Source organism: Salmo trutta, chromosome 20 (genome assembly GCF_901001165.1).
Source record: "Salmo trutta chromosome 20, fSalTru1.1, whole genome shotgun sequence".
NCBI lineage: Eukaryota > Metazoa > Chordata > Actinopteri > Salmoniformes > Salmonidae > Salmo > Salmo trutta.
The window spans coordinates 10992947-11013725 of record NC_042976.1 but is presented as its reverse complement, the minus strand read 5'-3'; the positions used below and the strand labels follow the sequence as shown (position 1 = coordinate 11013725).

General features: G+C 43.6%; 1 protein-coding gene across 1 annotated transcript in view; it reads right to left on the bottom strand.

Annotated features, from left to right (window-relative positions):
- Positions 1-10818, bottom strand: part of LOC115155538 (ly6/PLAUR domain-containing protein 6-like) — a 41824-nt gene extending 31006 nt beyond the window's left edge. The window contains exon 1 of the mRNA XM_029702230.1: positions 10623-10818. The gene's annotated coding sequence lies outside the window, so the exon portion shown is untranslated. The remainder of the gene's footprint in view (positions 1-10622) is intronic.
- Positions 10819-20779: the final 9961 nt, after the last annotated feature.

The following is a 20779-nucleotide window of genomic DNA, read 5'->3' as shown; positions in this document are numbered from 1 at the left end:
GAACCCTTTTTGGTTCCAGGTAGAAATCTTTTGGGTTCCATGTAGAACCCTCTGTGGAAAGGGTTCTAAATGGAACTCAAAGGGGTTCTACCTGGAACCAAAAAGGGTTCTTCAAAGGGTTCTCTTATGAGGACAGCCAAAGAGCACTTTTAGGTTCTAGATAGCACCTTTTTTTCCTAAGAGCGTAGCTGACACGATGCAGTTTTCCTGATTTCAAACCACTTTTTTTCCCTCTGGCCTCCATTGATTTAGTCACCCTAATTCTGGCCATTCACAAGGATAAAAACTCCAAGAACTTATGAACTGATTATGATAATAGACATGAGGTTTGGACCACTGGATTTCTTATAGAATTATCTACACGGTTAACATATTATTTTACACATTGGTCAAAATCAGGGGAGCAACTTTGGGAAGTGGAAGGGACATAATTTGTAAAATAATTTTTTTGGGGGGTGGGGTAAACACTCCAAACATCCTACCTGACCACTCGGAGGCGTCCACATGGTCCTATAGCACAGCGTTGCCTCGTTTTGTATCACATTCCATTGATAAAACGAGGAGCCAAAAATGCAATTTCACACTGCACACCTCTTCCCCCTGTCCCCAGTGAAAGTTGCGCCCCTGGTCAAAATATGCATCTTGATTGGACACTGTTTTAATTATTCTCTCCTCGTTGGTTTTTCATGTATCCATGTGGGTCTGTATCTTCCTGATATCCAATAAGGAAGGGACTTGCAGCGCGCAGAACGGCTCTAACAGAACCATGTTGGGTACACAGACGCCGGTTCACTTGCGTGAGCTGTATAGGTGAAATGATTGTATAACATGTATGTGTAAATGTATTCTGCAAAGCTCGCGCACGCAACGTGTCCAGTGGGGTTTGCATGTAACTCTACAATAAAAGTCTCCCCAGAAAAATAGAGTTCAAATCCCTCTGTCGTCACTGGGCCTGAGACATGAGTGCACACTGCACACCCATGCCCTTATGATTCCACTAGAGGTTAGAGGGGTTTCTGCCCTGGCGGTACGGAGAGTCGGAGCAGTGACCGAACAGAAACATCTGGTAGTAAAAGTCATCCATGCAGTTAAGCTTCCACAAACTTTGCTGAATAATTCCCAGAAAGCAGCATTATCAGTATGTCAGACTACAGGAACACACAACAGCTACAGGGAACCACATAATCTACAGTAATCATTGTTTAACACACGTAGGCTACAGATTACAATTCAAGTACTGTCCTCAAAAATACAGTAACCGTATGCATTTTAACACGCGTAGGCTACAGATTACAATTAAAGTACTGTCCTCAAAAATACAGTAACCGTATGCATTTTAACACGCGTAGGCTACAGATTACAATTAAAGTACTGTCCTCAAAAATACAGTAACCGTATGCATTTTAACACGCGTAGGCTACAGATTACAATTAAAGTACTGTCCTCAAAAATACAGTAACTGTATGGATAATTTGATTGAGAATAATCAAAAGAGCCATCTTAAACCTGATTGGACTAATTTGTGAATGATCTGAGTATTACAGACGCCCTGGAGGAAAACCCAGACCGAGCTATGGAGCAGGCCACCTCATCTCTGACCCTGATCCTGTTGACAGTCTCTCCTCAGTGACACTCCGACTGGAGAGTAGGGAGTACCCTACATTACCCGCCCAGCCTCTGAGGTAATGCAGACAGAAAGCCTCTCTCTCTCTGCCCACGGGGCTGGCTGAAGGGTTAATACTGGTTTGAACTGGTTTAAACATCACTATCATAGCTCGGAACTCAGATCTCGCCCACCACTAACCGCTGCTATGAGCTGTGACCCAATTGAACATCATGGCGATGACAAGTGTGCAACTGATTTGCGAGGACTGTGTGAGGGCAGCTGAGAAGTGCCTGAGTCTCCTTGTGGATTATTTCTGTATAATGTCTTTCAGTCCAGAGAGAGAAAGAGAGAACACAAACATACCCCACAGAGCCCCAGGACAGCAACACAATTAGACCCAACCAAATCATGAGAAAACAAAAAGATTATTATTTGACACATTGGAAAGAATTAACAAAAAAACAGAGCAAACTAGAACGCTATGTGGCTCCAAAAAGAGAGTACACAGTTGCAGAATACCTGACCACTGTGACTGACCCAAATTTTAGGAAAGCTTTGACTATGTACAGACTCAGTGAGTATAGCCTTGCTATTGAGAAAAGTTGCCGTATGCAGACCTGGCTCTCAAGAGAAGACAGGCTATGTGCACACTGCCCACAAAATGAGGTGGAAACTGAGCTGCACTTCCTAACCTCCTGCCCAATGTGTGACCATATTAGATAAACATATTTCCCTCAGATTACACAGACCCACAAAGTATTTGAAAACAAATCTAAGTTTGATAAACTCCCATATCTAATGGGTGAAATACCACACTGTGCCATCACAGCAGCAAGATGTGTGACCAGTTGCCACAAGAAAAGGGCAACCAATGAAGAACAAACACCATGGTAAATACAACCCATATTTATGTTTATTTATTTTCCCTTTTGTACTTTAACTATTTGTACATCGCTACAACACTGTATATATACATAATATGACATTTGAAGTTCTTTTATTCTTTTGGAACTTATGTGAGTGTAATATTTACTCTTCACTTTTTATTGTTTATTTCACATTTGTTTATCTATTTCACTTGCTTTGGCAATGTAAACATGTTTTCCATGCCAATAAAGCTCCTTGAATTGAAAGAGAGAAAGAGAGAGGAGGAGAGAGCGAGACCGATCCTGACCAAATATATGTGTGTGTGTGTGTGTGTGTGTGTGTGTGTGTGTGTGTGTATAGAAAAAGGGAGATACAGAAAGACATGGCTACCCAAAGAGGAGGGTCTATGTGATCCCTGCACGACATGGGAGGTAGAGACAGATGGTGCACTTTCCCTCTACTGTGATAAATACTCCTCAATAACATTATCTTTTTCCAAGAAATATCTCAATCAATTCCTAACTTCTGTCCATTTACTAATGACATAAAGCTGGGAATTATTCTGGGTGAGGGAGGAACCGCAAATATTACAAACCCAGACGACGCTGGGCAAAATGTGCGCCGCCCTATGGGACTCCCAATCATGGCCAGATGTGATACAGCCTGGATTTGAACCAGGGACTGTAGTAATGCCTCTTGCACTGAGATGCAGTGCCTTAGACCACTGCGCCACTCGGGAGCCCTTGTATATATATGTATATGATTGCCATAGCCTGAGGGACATCCCATGACCAGTAATTCCCTGAAGTATTTACATTGTATATAACTGACAGTAACACATAGTGGAACCATCATCATATTGTTGTTTATTTATATTTACATTGTATATAACTGACAGTAATACATAGTGGAACCATCATCCGTGTTGTTGTTTATTTATTAGCCATTATTTATTTTTATAATCGTATTTTCTTTAATTACATTTATCGAGCGAAGATTACAGAATACAACTGCACTAGTGTTGTACCTGTATACATGATTATAGGTACCATTACTACTACTACTGAAATGAACTGGATTTCATTATACTCATTGCATTGTACTTTATTTACTGAAATACTGTACCACTATACTGCTTTGGCAATATCTACAAATTGTATTTCATACCAATTAAGCAATCTGAAAACAAATTCAAGAGAGGGAGGAGGAGAAAGCAGACAGAGAGAGCAAGAGAAGGAGGAGCAGAGAGAGAGAGCAGAGAGACAGAGAGAGAGAGAGAGAAGAGAGAGCGAAAGGGAGAGAGAGGAGAGAGCAAGACAGAGAGAGAGAGAGAGAGAGCAGAGGGAGAAGGAGAGAGCAGACAGAGAGAGAAAGAGGAGAGAGCAGAGGGAGAAGGAGAGAGCAGAGAGGAGAGAGCAGAGGGAGAAGGAGAGAGCTGAGAGAGAAGGAGAGAGCTGAGAGAGGAGAGCTGAGAGAGAAGGAGAGAGCTGAGAGAGAAGGAGAGAGCTGAGAGAGAAGGAGAGCGCTGAGAGAGAAGGAGAGAGCTGAGAGAGGAGAGCTGAGAGAGGAGAGCTGAGAGAGAAGGAGAGAGCTGAGAGAGAAGGAGAGCGCTGAGAGAGAAGGAGAGAGCTGAGAGAGAAGGAGAGCGCTGACAGAGAAGGAGAGCGCTGAGAGAGATGGAGAGAGCAAGAAGGAGAGAGCTGAGAAAGAAGGAGAGAGCGGAGAGAAGGAGAGAGCGAGAGCAAAATAGAGTGAAAGAGAGTAAAAGAGAGAGGAGAGAGAGAGAGCGAGAGAGAGAGAGAGGAGAGAGAGACAGAGAGAGAGAGAGGGAGAGGAGAGAGAGACAGAGAGAGAGAGAGGGAGAGAAGAGAGAGAGAGAGAGAGCAGAGAGAGAAGCCTGTAACAGGAAAAGATAGAGCTTGACCCTTATATAAAAGTTGGATATTAACTTTATGAAAGGATGTGTGAAATATTTCAAAAGGAGAATTCCCTTTAGAAGTAAACACCATATTCAATACTATAGACTATATGTCTGTCAAAGGCTATACTAAAGGCCGTATGTCTGTTAGTAAAAATGGAAAACTGCTGTTTCTTTATCTGTCTGCTGATTAACTACCAGACATGCTCTGGTCTGCCATCCAGGTCTACACCAGGAAACAGGGTGGCATATTCCACAACGACTCCCTGTGTCCGTGCGAGCGAGAGAGCGCGCACTATCACCACTCTCCTGTTTTTTCTCCAACAGCATCTTGTTACTGGTGCTAAATTACTGCAGCTAACTCAGATACTGGAAACGGCAGGGAGAACCAATTTATCACTGAGAAAACAGTCAACACAGCATTCTAGCAAGACCAACATAGAGTTGAAAGCACTTACAGTATACTTTAACAGGCCTGGTTTATCATGTGTTTGAAGGCAAAAAGGGACGGACCAAAGACCATCAGGCACGTTACACAAGCCATCCATCAACCTGGCAGGGAGGCTCAGCAGCGGACCTGTCTGTCCCAGGACATGAGTGAGTGAGGGTTCCTACAGCAGCCCATTACCATCCTCCACCAGCACCATACCTGCATCTTCCAACCAGGTAACAACCCCCATCCCCCATCCCCTGCCAGGAGCCACCGAGGATAACGACCAGACAGCCTGCATCCTGTCTCCACATCCTTGTTGTTATTAACCACGTCTCAAATTACACCCGGGGGTGTCTCACCGTCCCCCATTCCTGGTCCATCACACTGCCACATACAACTACACCCCCCCAGGTGGCACATCTGTCTCTGCCCAGCCGCAGCACCACGCTGACCGGTGATGATATCACAATTGGTGACCGGAGGCACTTTCCATCAGAACACCACATAATGGACTGTGTCCAAGCTAATGAGGAGGAATAGAGTGGATAGAGGAATAGAGTGGATAGAAGAATAGAGTGCATAGAAGAATAGAGTGGATAGAGGAATAGTGTGGATAGAAGAATAGAGTGGATAGAGGAATAGAGTGGATAGAGGAATAGTGTGGATAGAAGAATAGAGTGGATAGAGGAATAGTGTGGATAGAGTTATAGGGTAGATAGAGGAATAGAGTGGATAGAGGAATAGTGTGGATAGAGGAATAGAGTGGATAGAGGAATAGAGTGGATAGAGGAATAGAGTGGATAGAAAAATAGAGTGGATAGAAGAATAGAGTGGATAGAGGAATAGTGTGGATAGAGTTATAGGGTAGATAGAGGAATAGAGTAAACAGAGTTATAGTGTGGATAGAGGAATAGAGTGGATAGAGGAATAGTGTGGATAGAGGAATAGTGTAGATAGAGGAATAGGGTAAATAGAGTTATAGGGTGGATAGAGGAATAGAGTAAATAGAGTTATAGTGTGGATAGAGGAATAGTGTGGATAGAGGAATAGTGTGGATAGAGGAATAGAGTAAATAGAGTTATAGGGTGGACAGAGGAATTGAGTGGATAGAGGAATAGTGTGGATAGAGGAATAGTGTGGATAGAGGAATAGAGTGGATAGAGGAATAGAGTGTATAGAGGAATAGGGTAGATAGAGGAATAGGGTGGATAGAGGAATAGAGTGAGTGCACACACTTAGTGTGTTGTGAAATCTGTTGTGAAATGTATTGCCATGTTTTTCAAACTGTGTAACTGCCTTAATTTTGCTGGACCGCAGGAAGAGTACCTGCTGCCTTGGCAGGAACTAATGGGGATCCATAATAAATACAAATACAACATCAGTGCACTATGAAGGGAATAAGGTGCTATTTGGGACGCATCCTTAGTTTACTGGAGGACCTTTCATCTCAAAAGCGAATTAGTCATCCTATGTAGTTTTGCTGATGGCCTCCCAAACAAAAGCATGCAGAGCCCCAACTCACAAGCCACACGGTTATCAATATGAGCCAGACTACTGATGGTTCTTCACACTGAATTAAACACACTTATCCTCTTATTCTGATCACATATCAGTTTATATACTCCTCTATTCTGATCACATATCAGTTCATATACTCCTCTATTCTGATCACATATCAGTTTATATACTCCTCTATTCTGATCACATATCAGTTTATATACTCCTCTATTCTGATCACATATCAGTTTATATACTCCTCTATTCTGATCACATATCAGTTTATATACTCCTCTATTCTGATCACATATCAGTTTATATACTCCTCTATTCTGATCACATATCAGTTTATATACTCCTCTATTCTGATCACATATCAGTTTATATACTCCTCTATTCTGATCACATATCAGTTCATATACTCCTCTATTCTGATCACATATCAGTTCATAAGGTCGTCGTTGGTCGTCGTTGGTGATGATGTGCTAGGGATTTCAACTAGTTGCACAGATTGTTGAGAAGGGCTTTTTCAATTTTTTTCCTTCCATGTATTGTTGTCCTTATCTAACCGTTGGCACAGATGAAACCTCAGGGAAAATACCATACTGGGTGATAAAGGGCTCTATGCTACTATAGGAGGACAACAACATCTCATAGTTTCCCTTCTAAATTCTTCCTATTTTGGATAAACGTCTATTTTTGACACATTAATTCTGCTTGTTTACAGGGTTCATTTCATGTGGTGACAGGGTTAAAACAGAAAGAACTCAAAAGGTTAAGAGTTTAGGCATGAATTCCGAGTGGTTAAGGTTAGGGCTATGGTTTGAGGAAGGGCTTTAAAAAAGTATTATAAAAAAACAACTCGCTATTATCATCAAGTATCATCAAGTATCATCAAGTATCATCAATTATTCTCACGGCTTGCTAGAGCATTGTGAACTGCAGTGGCACAGTGGTCTGAGCAGCGAGCTTTGGCTCCGAGCATCACGAGCTCGTGCCCAGTGCTGGTCAATCGTTTTCCTTTTTTTGTTGTGAGCGCTGAGCAGGACGTTCTCAGGACCTTTTCAAATGTCCGAAATCAAAGTATATTTCCAGTGATCAGGCTGAGGAGGGACCCTCTTGTCATCAACAGACATTTTTCTCTGACCACCAGATTTTAGTGGCACTCATACATGGCATAAATGGGTACAGGGATGCACAGCAAAGTGATCTGAGCCAAACTGACAGGACTACCACCACAGTATGAGCACACAGAGGGGAGCAGCCTATCAGGAGGAGGGAGGAGGGAGGAGGAGGGTTGACCAGGGGGAGTAACCTCTGACTGCAGAATATGGAGCAACGAGAGAGACCACTCCCAAACAGATGCACTAAAATCCACATAGCAACAGCAGCAACCCCCCTGTAAACAAAGCCCTCTTCTCTCCACCACTGAGGGTGTTACGTACAACCCAAAACCTCTGGCCTCCATGGATGCATCTGTCTGGGAGTAGGGTAAACACTGTACATGGACAAGACAAGGGTATGGGAGCCTCCATGGATGCATCTGTCTGGGGGTAGGGTAAACACTGTACAAGGACAAGACAAGGGTATGGGAGCCTCCATGGATGCATCTGTCTGAGAGTAGGGTAAACACTGTACATGGACAAGACAAGGGTATGGGAGCCTCCATGGATGCATCTGTCTGGGAGTAGGGTAAACACTGTACATGGACAAGACAAGGGTATGGGAGCCTCCATGGATGCATCTGTCTGAGAGTAGGGTAAACACTGTACATGGACAAGACAAGGGTATGGGAGCCTCCATGGATGCATCTGTCTGGGAGTAGGGTAAACACTGTACATGGACAAGACAAGGGTATGGGAGCCTCCATGGATGCATCTGTCTGGGAGTAGGGTAAACACTGTACATGGACAAGACAAGGGTATGGGAGCCTCCATAGATGCATCTGTCTGGGAGTAGGGTAAACACTGTACATGGACAAGACAAGGGTATGGGAGCCTCCATGGATGCATCTGTCTGGGGGTAGGGTAAACACTGTACATGGACAAGACAAGGGTATGGGAGCCTCCATGGATGCATCTGTCTGGGAGTAGGGTAAACACTGTACATGGACAAGACAAGGGTATGGGAGCCTCCATGGATGCATCTGTCTGGTAGTAGGGTAAACACTGTACATGGACAAGACAAGGGTATGGGAGCCTCCATGGATGCATCTGTCTGGGGGTAGGGTAAACACTGTACATGGACAAGACAAGGGTATGGGAGCCTCCATGGATGCATCTGTCTGGGAGTAGGGTAAACACTGTACATGGACAAGACAAGGGTATGGGAACCTCCATGGATGCATTTGTCTGGGAGTAGGGTAAACACTGTACATGGACAAGACAAGGGTATGGGAGCCTCCATGGATGCATCTGTCTGGGAGTAGGGTAAACACTGTACATGGACAAGACAAGGGTATGGGAGCCTCCATGGATGCATCTGTCTGGGAGTAGGGTAAACACTGTACATGGACAAGACAAGGGTATGGGAGCCTCCATGGATGCATCTGTCTGGGAGTAGGGTAAACACTGTACATGGACAAGACAAGGGTATGGGAGCCTCCATGGATGCATCTGTCTGGGAGTAGGGTAAACACTGTACATGGACAAGACAAGGGTATGGGAGCCTCCATGGATGCATCTGTCTGGGAGTAGGGTAAACACTGTACATGGACAAGACAAGGGTATGGGAGCCTCCATGGATGCATCTGTCTGGGAGTAGGGTAAACACTGTACATGGACAAGACAAGGGTATGGGAGCCTCCATGGATGCATCTGTCTGGGGGTAGGGTAAACACTGTACATGGACAAGACAAGGGTATGGGAGCCTCCATGGATGCATCTGTCTGGGGGTAGGGTAAACACTGTACATGGACAAGACAAGGGTATGGGAGCCTCCATGGATGCATCTGTCTGGGAGTAGGGTAAACACTGTACATGGACAAGACAAGGGTATGGGAGCCTCCATGGATGCATCTGTCTGGGGGTAGGGTAAACACTGTACATGGACAAGACAAGGGTATGGGAGCCTCCATGGATGCATCTGTCTGGGAGTAGGGTAAACACTGTACATGGACAAGACAAGGGTATGGGAGCCTCCATGGATGCATCTGTCTGAGAGTAGGGTAAACACTGTACATGGACAAGACAAGGGTATGGGAGCCTCCATGGATGCATCTGTCTGGGGGTAGGGTAAACACTGTACATGGACAAGACAAGGGTATGGGAGCCTCCATGGATGCATCTGTCTGGGAGTAGGGTAAACACTGTACATGGACAAGACAAGGGTATGGGAGCCTCCATGGATGCATCTGTCTGGGAGTAGGGTAAACACTGTACATGGACAAGACAAGGGTATGGGAGCCTCCATGGATGCATCTGTCTGAGAGTAGGGTAAACACTGTACATGGACAAGACAAGGGTATGGGAGCCTCCATGCACATGTTAGTCTACATTAACATCCATTGTAATATTGGGTTCCTTTTCCACAGTGGATTAGGACCCTGTAATACTGACCAAACGTGTGAAATTGAAGCTGTATGCATGGCATAGCACTGCACACAGAGGGTGGTGTGTATTTAGTACAATCTGACAGGGGTGTGTTGTGGTCCAAATGGAGCTCATAGTGTCTACTCCTTGAATAAACCAACCTCTTCATTTAGGAATATAACATGTGCAAAACGTAGAAATTAGGTAATTATTGTGTAATAATAATGGTAACTAGTAATCTGTAGCCTAATAATTATCTTGTGGAGAATCAAACAGTCCTCTTTTGTTCAGGGAGTATCATTTGTTAATATCAAACACAAAAAACAGATTTTCAAATATATTTCACATTATAATCAAATAGAACGTCTCATTTTAATCAAATGACAGGCTACATTTTCTCCACCCATACAGGAAGTATTATTCATGTAGTCATTGGATCATATTTCTTCTCTCTATTCTAGTTATCATGTTATAATCGTGACTCCTGACAGGAGGATGGGGGTCAAAGTGGGTCAACAAGAAGCGTATTACCACAGAAACTCAACACAAAAACAGTACGCACTACATATAGTATCATATTGCACTTGGCTTTTCTATTCCTGTTGTCCTATGCATTTTCTTTCTCAAATGATAAATCATGTAAATGTATCCAAAGCCTTCTTGGTGGGGGGGCTCCGTTCGCATTATATGCCACGGCATAGCCACTCGTATTGTCGCTTATTGATCCCATGTGTATTTGCGGTTCCTAAATAAACGAAACACTTTACTCACCAGGAATTTCCTCCTGCAGCCTTCAAACTTCGCCCCAGGTCCAAGCTTTTGAATAGTCCACGGCTCTAACACAAACATACACTCCTCCGTTTGTTAGCTTTTCGCGTTAGGTCGGTGTATTAGCTACGTATGTGACTTTGAGCGTCTTGGAAAGGGAAAAGGCTGCATTAGTTGACGGGTTATTGGGATGATTTCAGCGCCGATCCTATCAGAGGTCGCGGGAGGCGTGTTCAATACCGGCTGGGACGGTCCCAATAGGCTGCGCTCCTCGATATTAGGAATACATTTAAATGAGGCAGACAGACAACACACTTTCACTTATCCCTTATTCTTCCATTAAAGTCATATTTCTGTCGTCTTTGAAGAGCAACCAATACTTTTCTTTCAAAAATATAGGCCAATCAATATTTCTGTGTCCATCTTCTCCAGTTTGTCGGCAACATCAGAACTTGAAAGAGGGAAGGCTATTGTTCATTGCAGCCCACATTAGCATGATGTCAATTTCATTTTAAATTGTGTATTTTAGTATTGATTAAAAAAAACGTTGATGACTCATTATTTTGTGGATCAAATCAAATCAAATATTATTTGTCATATATTTCGTAAACAACAGTGAAATGCTTACTTATGGGCCCTTCCCAACAATGCAGAGAAAATATAGAAACAATTGTATCACAATGAATAAATCCACAATGAGTAACGATAACTGTTATGGGAAGCCTCCATTCTTCTGGGAAGGCTTTTCACTAGATATTGGAACATTGCTGCAAGGACTTGCTATCTTGCCACTTGCTCCCGAGTGGTGCAGTGGTCTAAGGCACTGCATCTCAGTGCTAGAGAAGTCACTACAGACCATGGTTCAATTCCAGGCTGAATCACAACCGGCCGTGATTGGGAGTCCAATAGGGCGACGCACAACTGGCCCAGCGTCGTTCAGGTTTGGCCGGGGTAGGACGTCATTGTAAATAAGAATTTGTTCTTAACTGACTTGCCTAGTTAAATAAAGGTTAAATTAAAAAAACAAGAGCATTAGTGAGGTTAGGCACTGACGCTGGGCGATTAGGCCTGGCTCGCCGTCGGTGTTCTAATTTAATCCAAAGGTGTTTGATGGGATTGAGGGCAGGACTCTGTGCAGGCCAGTAAATTTCTTCCACACCGATCTCGACAAACCATTTCTGTATGGACCTCGCTTTGTGCAGTGGGGCATTGTCATGCTGAAACAAGAAAGGACCTTCCCCAAACTGTTGCCACAAAGTTGGAAGCATAGAATTGTCTAGAATGTCATTGCATGCTGTACGTTAAGATTTTCCTTCCCTGGAACTAGCCCGAACCATGAAAAACAGCTACAGACCATTATTCCTCCTCCACCAAACATTCTACTGCCAATGTTTGTCTATGGAGATTGCATGGGTGTATGCTAGATGTTATACACCTGTCAGTAACAGGTGTGGCTGAAATAGCCCAATCCACTAACTTGAAGGGGTGTCCACATACTTTTGTACATATACTGTAGGTAGTGGTCAAGTGACTAGGCAACAGGACAGATAATAAACAGTAGCAGCAGCATATGTGATGAGTCCAAAGAGTTTGTGCAAAGAGGGTCATTGCAGATAGTCCAGGTAGCTATTTGGAAGTCTTATGGCTTGGGGGTAGAAGCTGTTCAGGGTCCTGTTGGTTCCAGACTTGGTGCCTCTGTACAAAGAGAACAGTCTGTGACTTGGGTGGCTGGAGTCTTTGACAATTCTTAGGTCCTTCCTCTGACACCGTCTGGCATAGATGTATTGGATGGTAGGGAGCTCGCCCCAGTGATGTACTGGGCCATAGCACAACCCTCTGTAGCTCCTTGCGGTTGGATGCCAAACAGTTGCCTTACTAAGCGGCGATGCAGCCAGTCAAAATACTCTCAATGATGTAGCTGTAGAACTTGTTGAGGATCTGAGGGCCAATGACAAATATTTTCATGAGGGGGAAGAGGCGCTGACGTGCCCTCTTCACAACTGTGTGTGTGTGTGTGTGTGTGTGTGTGTGTGGACCATGTTCATTATTGAGTGATGTGGACACTGAGGAACTTGAAGCTCTCGACCCGCTCCACTACCGCCCGGTCGATGTGGATGGGGGCGTGCTCCGCTCTCCGTTTCCTGTAGTTACCGATCAGCTCCCTCCACTGGTCGAACTTTAATAGGAGGGAGCGCAAACAAACAAAACATCACCCATGCTTATAAGACTACTTACAGGGTAGGCTAATACTTGTTGTTTTTTTTACAGAGTGTGTGTTTGTGCTTGTGTGAATGCAGCTGTGTGTGTGTCAGGGTTGGAGTCAATTCGAATTGATAGCAGTCAATTCAGGAAGTGATTTGAATTTATAATTGAAAAAAGCTCAAATATACTTCCTGAACTGACTGACTTAATTTCAAATTGACCCCAACGCTGGTGTGTGTGTGTGCATACGATAACTGTTGAACGATAGGTAGGCCTATATGACATTTGATGACGCGTTAGTCACAACAAATCACAGTAGCAACATGTACTAACACTGTAGGCCTGTGTGCGAATCGTCTCTCACTGACGCTATAACAGATTTACCACAGAGACATAAATGGGGGCATGATTTACGTGCTGATTATGTATTTTAAAGATCTCCGCTTCCTTTGCTGAAACCAAATGGGAGGGTTGTTCGCTCTTGATAAGTAAATAAATCAAGGACACATTAAACGATCTGCCTAAAGTTACACCTGAAATGGAATGTGCCCAGGTTCTACTGTATGTCTGGATGTTGAGTATGATTTGTGTTGTGCGGATCTGAGAGTCAGCGGAACGGAACAGGCTTGTGGATGAAAGTCATGTTATTTGGTGGAAGCGTTGATGGATAGATGGCCGGTGCATTGTCCCGTGAGGAGCGAACGGGTTCCTTTTCTCTGGTGCTTCTTGTGATATTGGTCTAGGCTCTAGAGTTCAGAGTTCTGTTGTTATTAGTAAATGTTGGGATTCAGCTGTTGAACGGTTTTGAAGCAGGCTTTCTAGCTCAACTATTTGTTTATCTTGTATAAGAGCAACTATTATGTAATGAATACATTTTTTAAAACATGAATTCATCATTATATTTCAAATCACGGCTTCAATATTTTTGGACGGGCCTTTGATTTGCATAGGGGGGTACGTTTTATCAAGAGACCTGTGTGTTCACGCGCTTGCCGGTTCACACTTTTTTGGGGTGTTATGGTAAAGAAAAGACCAGCGAAAGCTCATGAGTTTCAATTTTGGGGAAGCTTACAATTTATCCTACCATTTCTACCGATCTGTGTGCCAGTTATGATTATTTTATATGCGCATTTTCATGGAATAGTTTAATTTCAATAATAACATTTTCGTTTATCAAATTCATTGTCACATGGTTAATCATAATAATCTGAATTAAAAAATATAAATGTTAAAATGTGACTATGGCGAAAGCATATGGACACTGACTACACTCTGATCCATTGGCGGCTAAAGAAATGAGCGCATGGACCTCAGGGATAGCCCATAATAGGCCAATGCAGCAGTAAGCCTGTCACTTCCATCATCAACTAAGTAAAATACATAGGCCTATAGCCTTCATATATTCTGATGAAAATAAGATTTCTTTCAAATGAGCATGAATCTCTCTACTCCGCCTGGCTGCCTAGAATTTCTTGCACCTGTGAGCTCGGGACAAACAGCTGTTTTTCTGTGACGTTTCCACTGGACATACGGGGTCATCAGATCAGGATAGTGTATGTTTCTCTTTCACACCGAGGCTTGGCGATTATCATGGCTGGGAGAGTATGTTGAAAATATGTTTCAAATACTGTGAAGAACTATTATTATTCACAAAGGATGTAAAAAAAATAAAAATTAAAAGACTTCCTGTGTGAGGTGAAGAAAAAATGAATGATTAGTGGTGGGCGTGGTGAGTTAAGACAATCAGAAATCCCAAGTAGGAACTTTCCTACATATTCACGCAGCAGGCCAGGTAGGACTGCTTCTCTGGGTGCTCAGGCGCGCGCTTTGTAGAGAGAAACCAGACACATGCTCATTGCTCACTGCTCACATGCAGCACTCCAAACAAAAGACAGTATTAATAAAAAATGGACAAACTCATAAATGACGGTTATGAAATAAACCAAAACTTGTTTCTCACAAGTGTAGCAGGTTGCGAACTCTGCAAACAAAGTTTCCACTCCGATTATGAGAATTGTAGACCAATGGTACATTTACAAGTTCTACAGGTGACATGTAATGTAATGGGTAATTGATACAACATATACGAAGGGCGAACCATTCACACGATGAATGCGCACTAATTGGCGGGAGACAGCTGAGCGCATTCTGGGAGAGCTGAGTGCATGTATGCTGGAGAGAGACGCGCTATACCCTTCTTCTTGTTGCAACATTTTCTATTATACTCAAGACACATATTTTAGATGCTTTTCGCTGACAGCAGCGACTCAATCAGCTAGGCCGCTTAAATGCGTGTTTCCCATAATAGGCATAGGCCTATCTATGCACTTGGGATTTGAAACAATCCACAGCTATTTTTTTTAAGAAGCTAATGATCCTCTGTGGCTAATTCGTGCTCTCTGGTGAAGTATTTTGAATGATTTTATTTAGACAGGAGTAATTGTATAATCTTGGCAAGACATCCATTTGCTTTAGGGGAAGCCAGCAGCCGAACAGTGCAATTGTAACGATCGTCGTAGGAAGTGGACCAAGGCGCAGCGGGTTGAGTGCTCATTATAACTTTATTTAAACCACTTACCAAAGAAAACGAACGGACGACAGCCTCCCACAATTCCCATAACAAACACACCCCTATACATAGGACCTTCAATCAGAGGCAACGAGGAACAGCTGCCTCCAATTGAAGGCCCAATCCCAATTAACTAAACCTAGAAATAGATAGACTAGACTGAACATAGAAATACACTAACATAGAACATTGACCAAAACTCCGGAAAACTCTAAACAAACACCCCTCTACATAAACAATATTATCAACAACCCCGAACCACATAAAACAAACACCTCCCTGCCACCTCCTGACCTAACTACAATAACAAATAACCCCTTTACTGGTCAGAACGTGACAGCAATGTGCTATCGCCAACTTTCCTTTCCATTTCGCAAGAGGCTAAAACAGAGATCTGTATAATGATGAGATGCTCATGTCTCCGCCCTAACAATGGGAGTCGTTGTCCCAAAGGCGGGAAGACAGGCTAGAAGCTTAGTTCTGCTTAATAATATGCCCATAAAAAACGCATTCGGCATTTTCTGGACAGACTTTGGCGAGAGTGAGCCCTCTCGCTTTGCTTCTTCCTCTCTGCTAAAACTATCACTGGAGAAGGAGTCAGAGCGAGCCACACATGGGATAAACAAACGTACAGTAAATAACACAAAAAAATCTATATACAGTGTGTGCAAATGTAGTAAGATTAGGGAGGTAAGGCAATAAATAGGCCATAGTGGCGAAATAATTACAATTTAGCATTAACACTGGAGTGATAGATGTGCAGATGATGATGTGCAAGTAGAGATATTGGGGTGCAAAAGAGCAAAAAAATAACAATATGGGGATGAGGTAGTTGGGTGGGCTATTTACAGATGGGCTGTGTACAGGTGCAGTGATCGGTAAACTGTTCTGACAGCTGATGCTTAAAGTTAGTGAGAGAGATTTAAGTCTCCAGCTTCAGTGATTTTTGCAATTAGTTGCAGTCATTGGCAGCAGAGAACTAAGGAAAGGCGTCCAAATGAGGTGTTGGCTTTGGGGATGACCAGTGAAATATACCTGCTGGAGCGCGTGCTACAGGTGGGTGTTGCTATGGTGACCAGTGAGCTGAGATAAGGCGGGGCTTCACCTAGCAAAGACTTATAGATGACCTGGAGCCAGTGGGTTTGGCGACGAATATGTAGCGAGGGCCAGCCAACGAGAGCATACAGGTCGCATTTTGTAAATGACATCGCCAAAGTCAAGGATCGGTAGGATAGTCAGTTTTCCCAGGGTATGTTTGGCAGCATGAGTGAAGGAGGCTTTGTTGCGAAATCGGAAGCCGATTTTAGATTTAATTTTGGATAGGAGATGCTTAATGCGAGTCTGTAAGGAGAGTTTACAGTCTAACCAGACACCTAGGTATTTGTAGTTGTCCACATATTCTAAGTCAGAACCGTCCAGAGTAGTGATGCTAGTCGGGCGGGCGGGTGCCGGGCAGCAATCGGTTGAAGAGCATGCATTTAGTTTTACTAGCATTTAAGAGCAGTTGGAGGCCACGGAAGGAGTGTTGTATGGCATTGAAGCTCGTTTGGGGGTTTGTTAAAACAGTGTCCAAAGAAGGGCCAGAAGTATACAGAATGGTGTCGTCTGCATAGAGGTGGATCAGAGAATCACCAGCAGCAAGAGTGACATCATTGATATATACAGAAAAAAGAGTTGGCCCGAGAATTGAACCCTGTGGCACCCCCATAAAGACTGCCAGAGGTCCGGACAACAGGCCCTCCGATTTGACACACTGAACTCTATCTGAGAAGTACAGTCGTGGCCAAAAGTTTTGAGAATGACAGAAATATTAATTTCCACAAAGTTTGCTGCATCAGTGTCTTTAGATATTTTTGTCAGATGTTACTATGGAATACTGAAGTATAATTACAAGCATTTCATAAGTGTCAAAGGCTTTTATTTACAATTACATGAAGTTGATGCAAGAGTCAATATTTGCAGTGTTGACCCTTCTTTTTCAAGATCTCTGCAATCCGCCCTGGCATGCTGTCAATTAACTTCTGGGCCACATCCTGACTGATGGCAGCCCATTCTTGCATAATCAATGCTTGGAGTTTGTCAGAATTTGTGGGTTTTTGTTTGTCCACCTGCCTCTTGAGGATTGACCACAAGTTCTCAATGGGATTAAGGTCTGGGGAGTTTCCTGGCCATGGACCCAAAATATCAATATTTTGTTCCCCGAGCCACTTAGTTATCACTTTTGCCTTATGGCAAGGTGCTGCATCATGCTGGAAAAGGCATTGTCCATCACCAAACTGTTCCTGGATGGTTGGGAGAAGTTGCTCTCGGAGGATGTGTTGGTACCATTCTTTATTCATGGCTGTGTTCTTAGGCAAAATTGTGAGTGAGCCCACACATGAATGGTCTCAGGATGCTTTACTGTTGGCATGACACAGGACTGATGGTAGCGCTCACCTTGTCTTCTCCGGACAAGCTTTTTTCCGTATGCCCCAAACAATCGGAAAGGGGATTCATCAGAGAAAATGACTTTACCCCAGTCCGCAGCAGTCCAATCCCTGTACCTTTTGCAGAATATCAGTCTGTCCCTGATGTTTCTCCTGGAGAGAAGGGGCTTCTTTGCTGCCCCTCTTGACACCAGGCCATCCTCCAAAAGTCTTCGCCTCACTGTGCGTGCAGATGCACTCACACCTGCCTGCTGCCATTCCTGAGCAAGCTCTGTACTGGTGGTGCCCCGATCCCGCAGCTGAATCAACTTTAGGAGATGATCCTGGCGCTTGCTGGACTTTTTTGGGCGCCCTGAAGCCTTCTTCACAACAATTGAACCGCTCTTCTTGAAGTTCTGGATGATCCGATAAATGGTTGATTTAGGTGCAATCTTACTGGCAGCAATATCCTTGCCTGTGAAGCCATTTTTGTGTAAAGCAATGATGACGGCACGTGTTTCCTTGCAGGTTACCATGATTGACAGAGAAAGAACAATGATTCCAAGCACCACCCTCCTTTTTGAAGCTTCCAGTCTGTTATTCGAACTCAATCAGCATGACAGAGTGATCTCCAGCCTTGTCCTTGTCAACACTCACAGCTGTGTTAACGAGAGAATCACTGACATGATGTCAGCTGGTCCTTTTGTGGCAGGGCTGAAATGCAGTGGAAATGTTTTTGGGGGATTCAGTTCATTTGCATGGCAAAGAGGGACTTTGCAATTAATTGCAATTCATCTGATCACTCTTCATAACATTCTGGAGTATATGCAAATTGCCATCATACAAACTGAGGCAGCAGACTTTGTGAAAATTAATATTTGTGTCATTCTCAAAACTTTTGGCCACGCCTGTAGTTGGTGAACCAGGCGAGGCAGTCATTTGAGAAACCAAGGCTATTGAGTCTGCCAAAAATAATGCGGTGATTGACAGAGTTGAAAGCCTTGGCCAGGTCGATGAATATGGCTGCACAGTACTGTCTTTTATCGATGGCGCTTATGATATAATTTAGGACCTTGAGCGTGGCTGAGGTGCACCCATGAACAGCTCGGAAACCAGATTGCATAGTGGAGAAGGTACGGTGGGATTCGAAATGGTTGATGATCTGTTTGTTAACTTGGCTTTCGAAGACTTTAGAAAGGCAGGGCAGGATGGATATAGGTCTGTAACAGTTTGGGTCTACAGTGTGGTTCTGATTCTGTCTGGCTAAAAATAGGATGACATGCCATACTATTTTTGTCCAGACATCATCAGATGCATGGTCTACACATACTGGGACAGAGGGGCGCTGTTTGGCTCGATCGGATGCTTTATCTGAGAATGATGCATCTTTCTGTCGGTGTGCAACTCGGTCAAATGAATTATAAATATTTCAATATTTTATTTGGACGGGCAAGGAGGTACGGTAGGGCAGGCAGGCCCCCTAATGCCATCCCCTGGTCATCTTGCAGAGCAGTTACTCATTGGCCTACATGTGTTTTCCAGCATATAAACCCAGTTAGGCTCTGGGGAACCAAGCTAGAGATGCTATCATTTAAGAAAGTTGGCATAATGCAAATTTAATTCATGACCAAGTGACCTCAACTTGCAGTTTGAATAAGAAACAGACCTGTTTCAGAGTAGAGGTCTGTAGCCTATGCAAAAATGTGTTTGATATCCACAATGTCTCACTGATGAAATTAAGACAAACATTTTGTCATTATCATTTTGGGATCTCAGTGCAGGAAAAAACAAAATGGACTAGACGCTCATTTAAAAATACCCAGAATTTCATTGATTGAATTAAGTAATGCGTCTTGTGAACACATTTTTACAACATAAATCAAATAATTATATTACCCAATTGCGTGCATATTAAAATGTGACATCTTTTCCCTCCCGTACACTGCCTCATATTCATGTAATCCAACTGTGGTGAAAGATCCCCGGTTCCATGTACAGATTTCAAGCATGACTGGATTCCACGTGCAGTTAAGCTAAAAAAACAACAACAGTCATTTGCCATAATTACAACCTCCTCCTCCCTGAGGATCGGGTGTCTTCTAATGGTGGAGTGAGAATGTCAGAGGGACCATCCTCAAGATAAGGATGATTTCACTTCAGGATAAAAGAGAAAAGAGAGAGAGTAGGTAGAGAGCAGGGGGAGGGTGTCTGAAGAAGAATAGGGGTACCTGAGGAATGGAAGCTGAGAGAGAGGTGACCATAGGTTCACATATTAACACTCAATAACATATAGAGGGATGAGAAAAAGAGAGAGAAAGCGAGAAAGAGAGTCAGAGCACGCAACACACACTCCTATGGCCTAATCACGTCACTCAGCCTGACGTGTCATAACTAGATGTATCTGTGATGGTGTGTGTACAAAATGCCTACAGAAAACCCATTGCAAGTACAGCTCAGGCAGACCATCAAAGCATATTCATATTGCAATATTGCTTCTGTCTATTTTTAGGCATTGTATTAAAGTTCCACTAATTAATCATCTGAAAATCTTCCCACCGCCAACTATGCTCGACCATATCTTGTTTCCTTTCCATTTTTCTGAAAAAGAACAACATGGTGAAGTTATAGGCCTACCTCTTCCTTCTGACAGGGGATGCTGCCTGCAATGCAGTCTGGGATATCACATCCTTTAACGTTATCAGAGCTGGTCCTGTCAATCAGGAGAGACAATGGTTACAGTGAGGAGGACAAGTCTGCAGACAGAGGCCCATTCATATTGTGGTGAACATCAACTCTGCAGTCGTACAGAGGAGACAGGAGAGAGGCCAGGGCTCAGGTCTACCCCTCCACTGCAAGACACGACCTGAGAGCATTTTCTGGATGTCCGATATTGGCCTTTACACCCATTATTTATCAGTATATCAGACACAAGAGCTGGGCTCATCCCATCTCACACGCCTGTTTGAAGTGCCCTTTGGAAACGG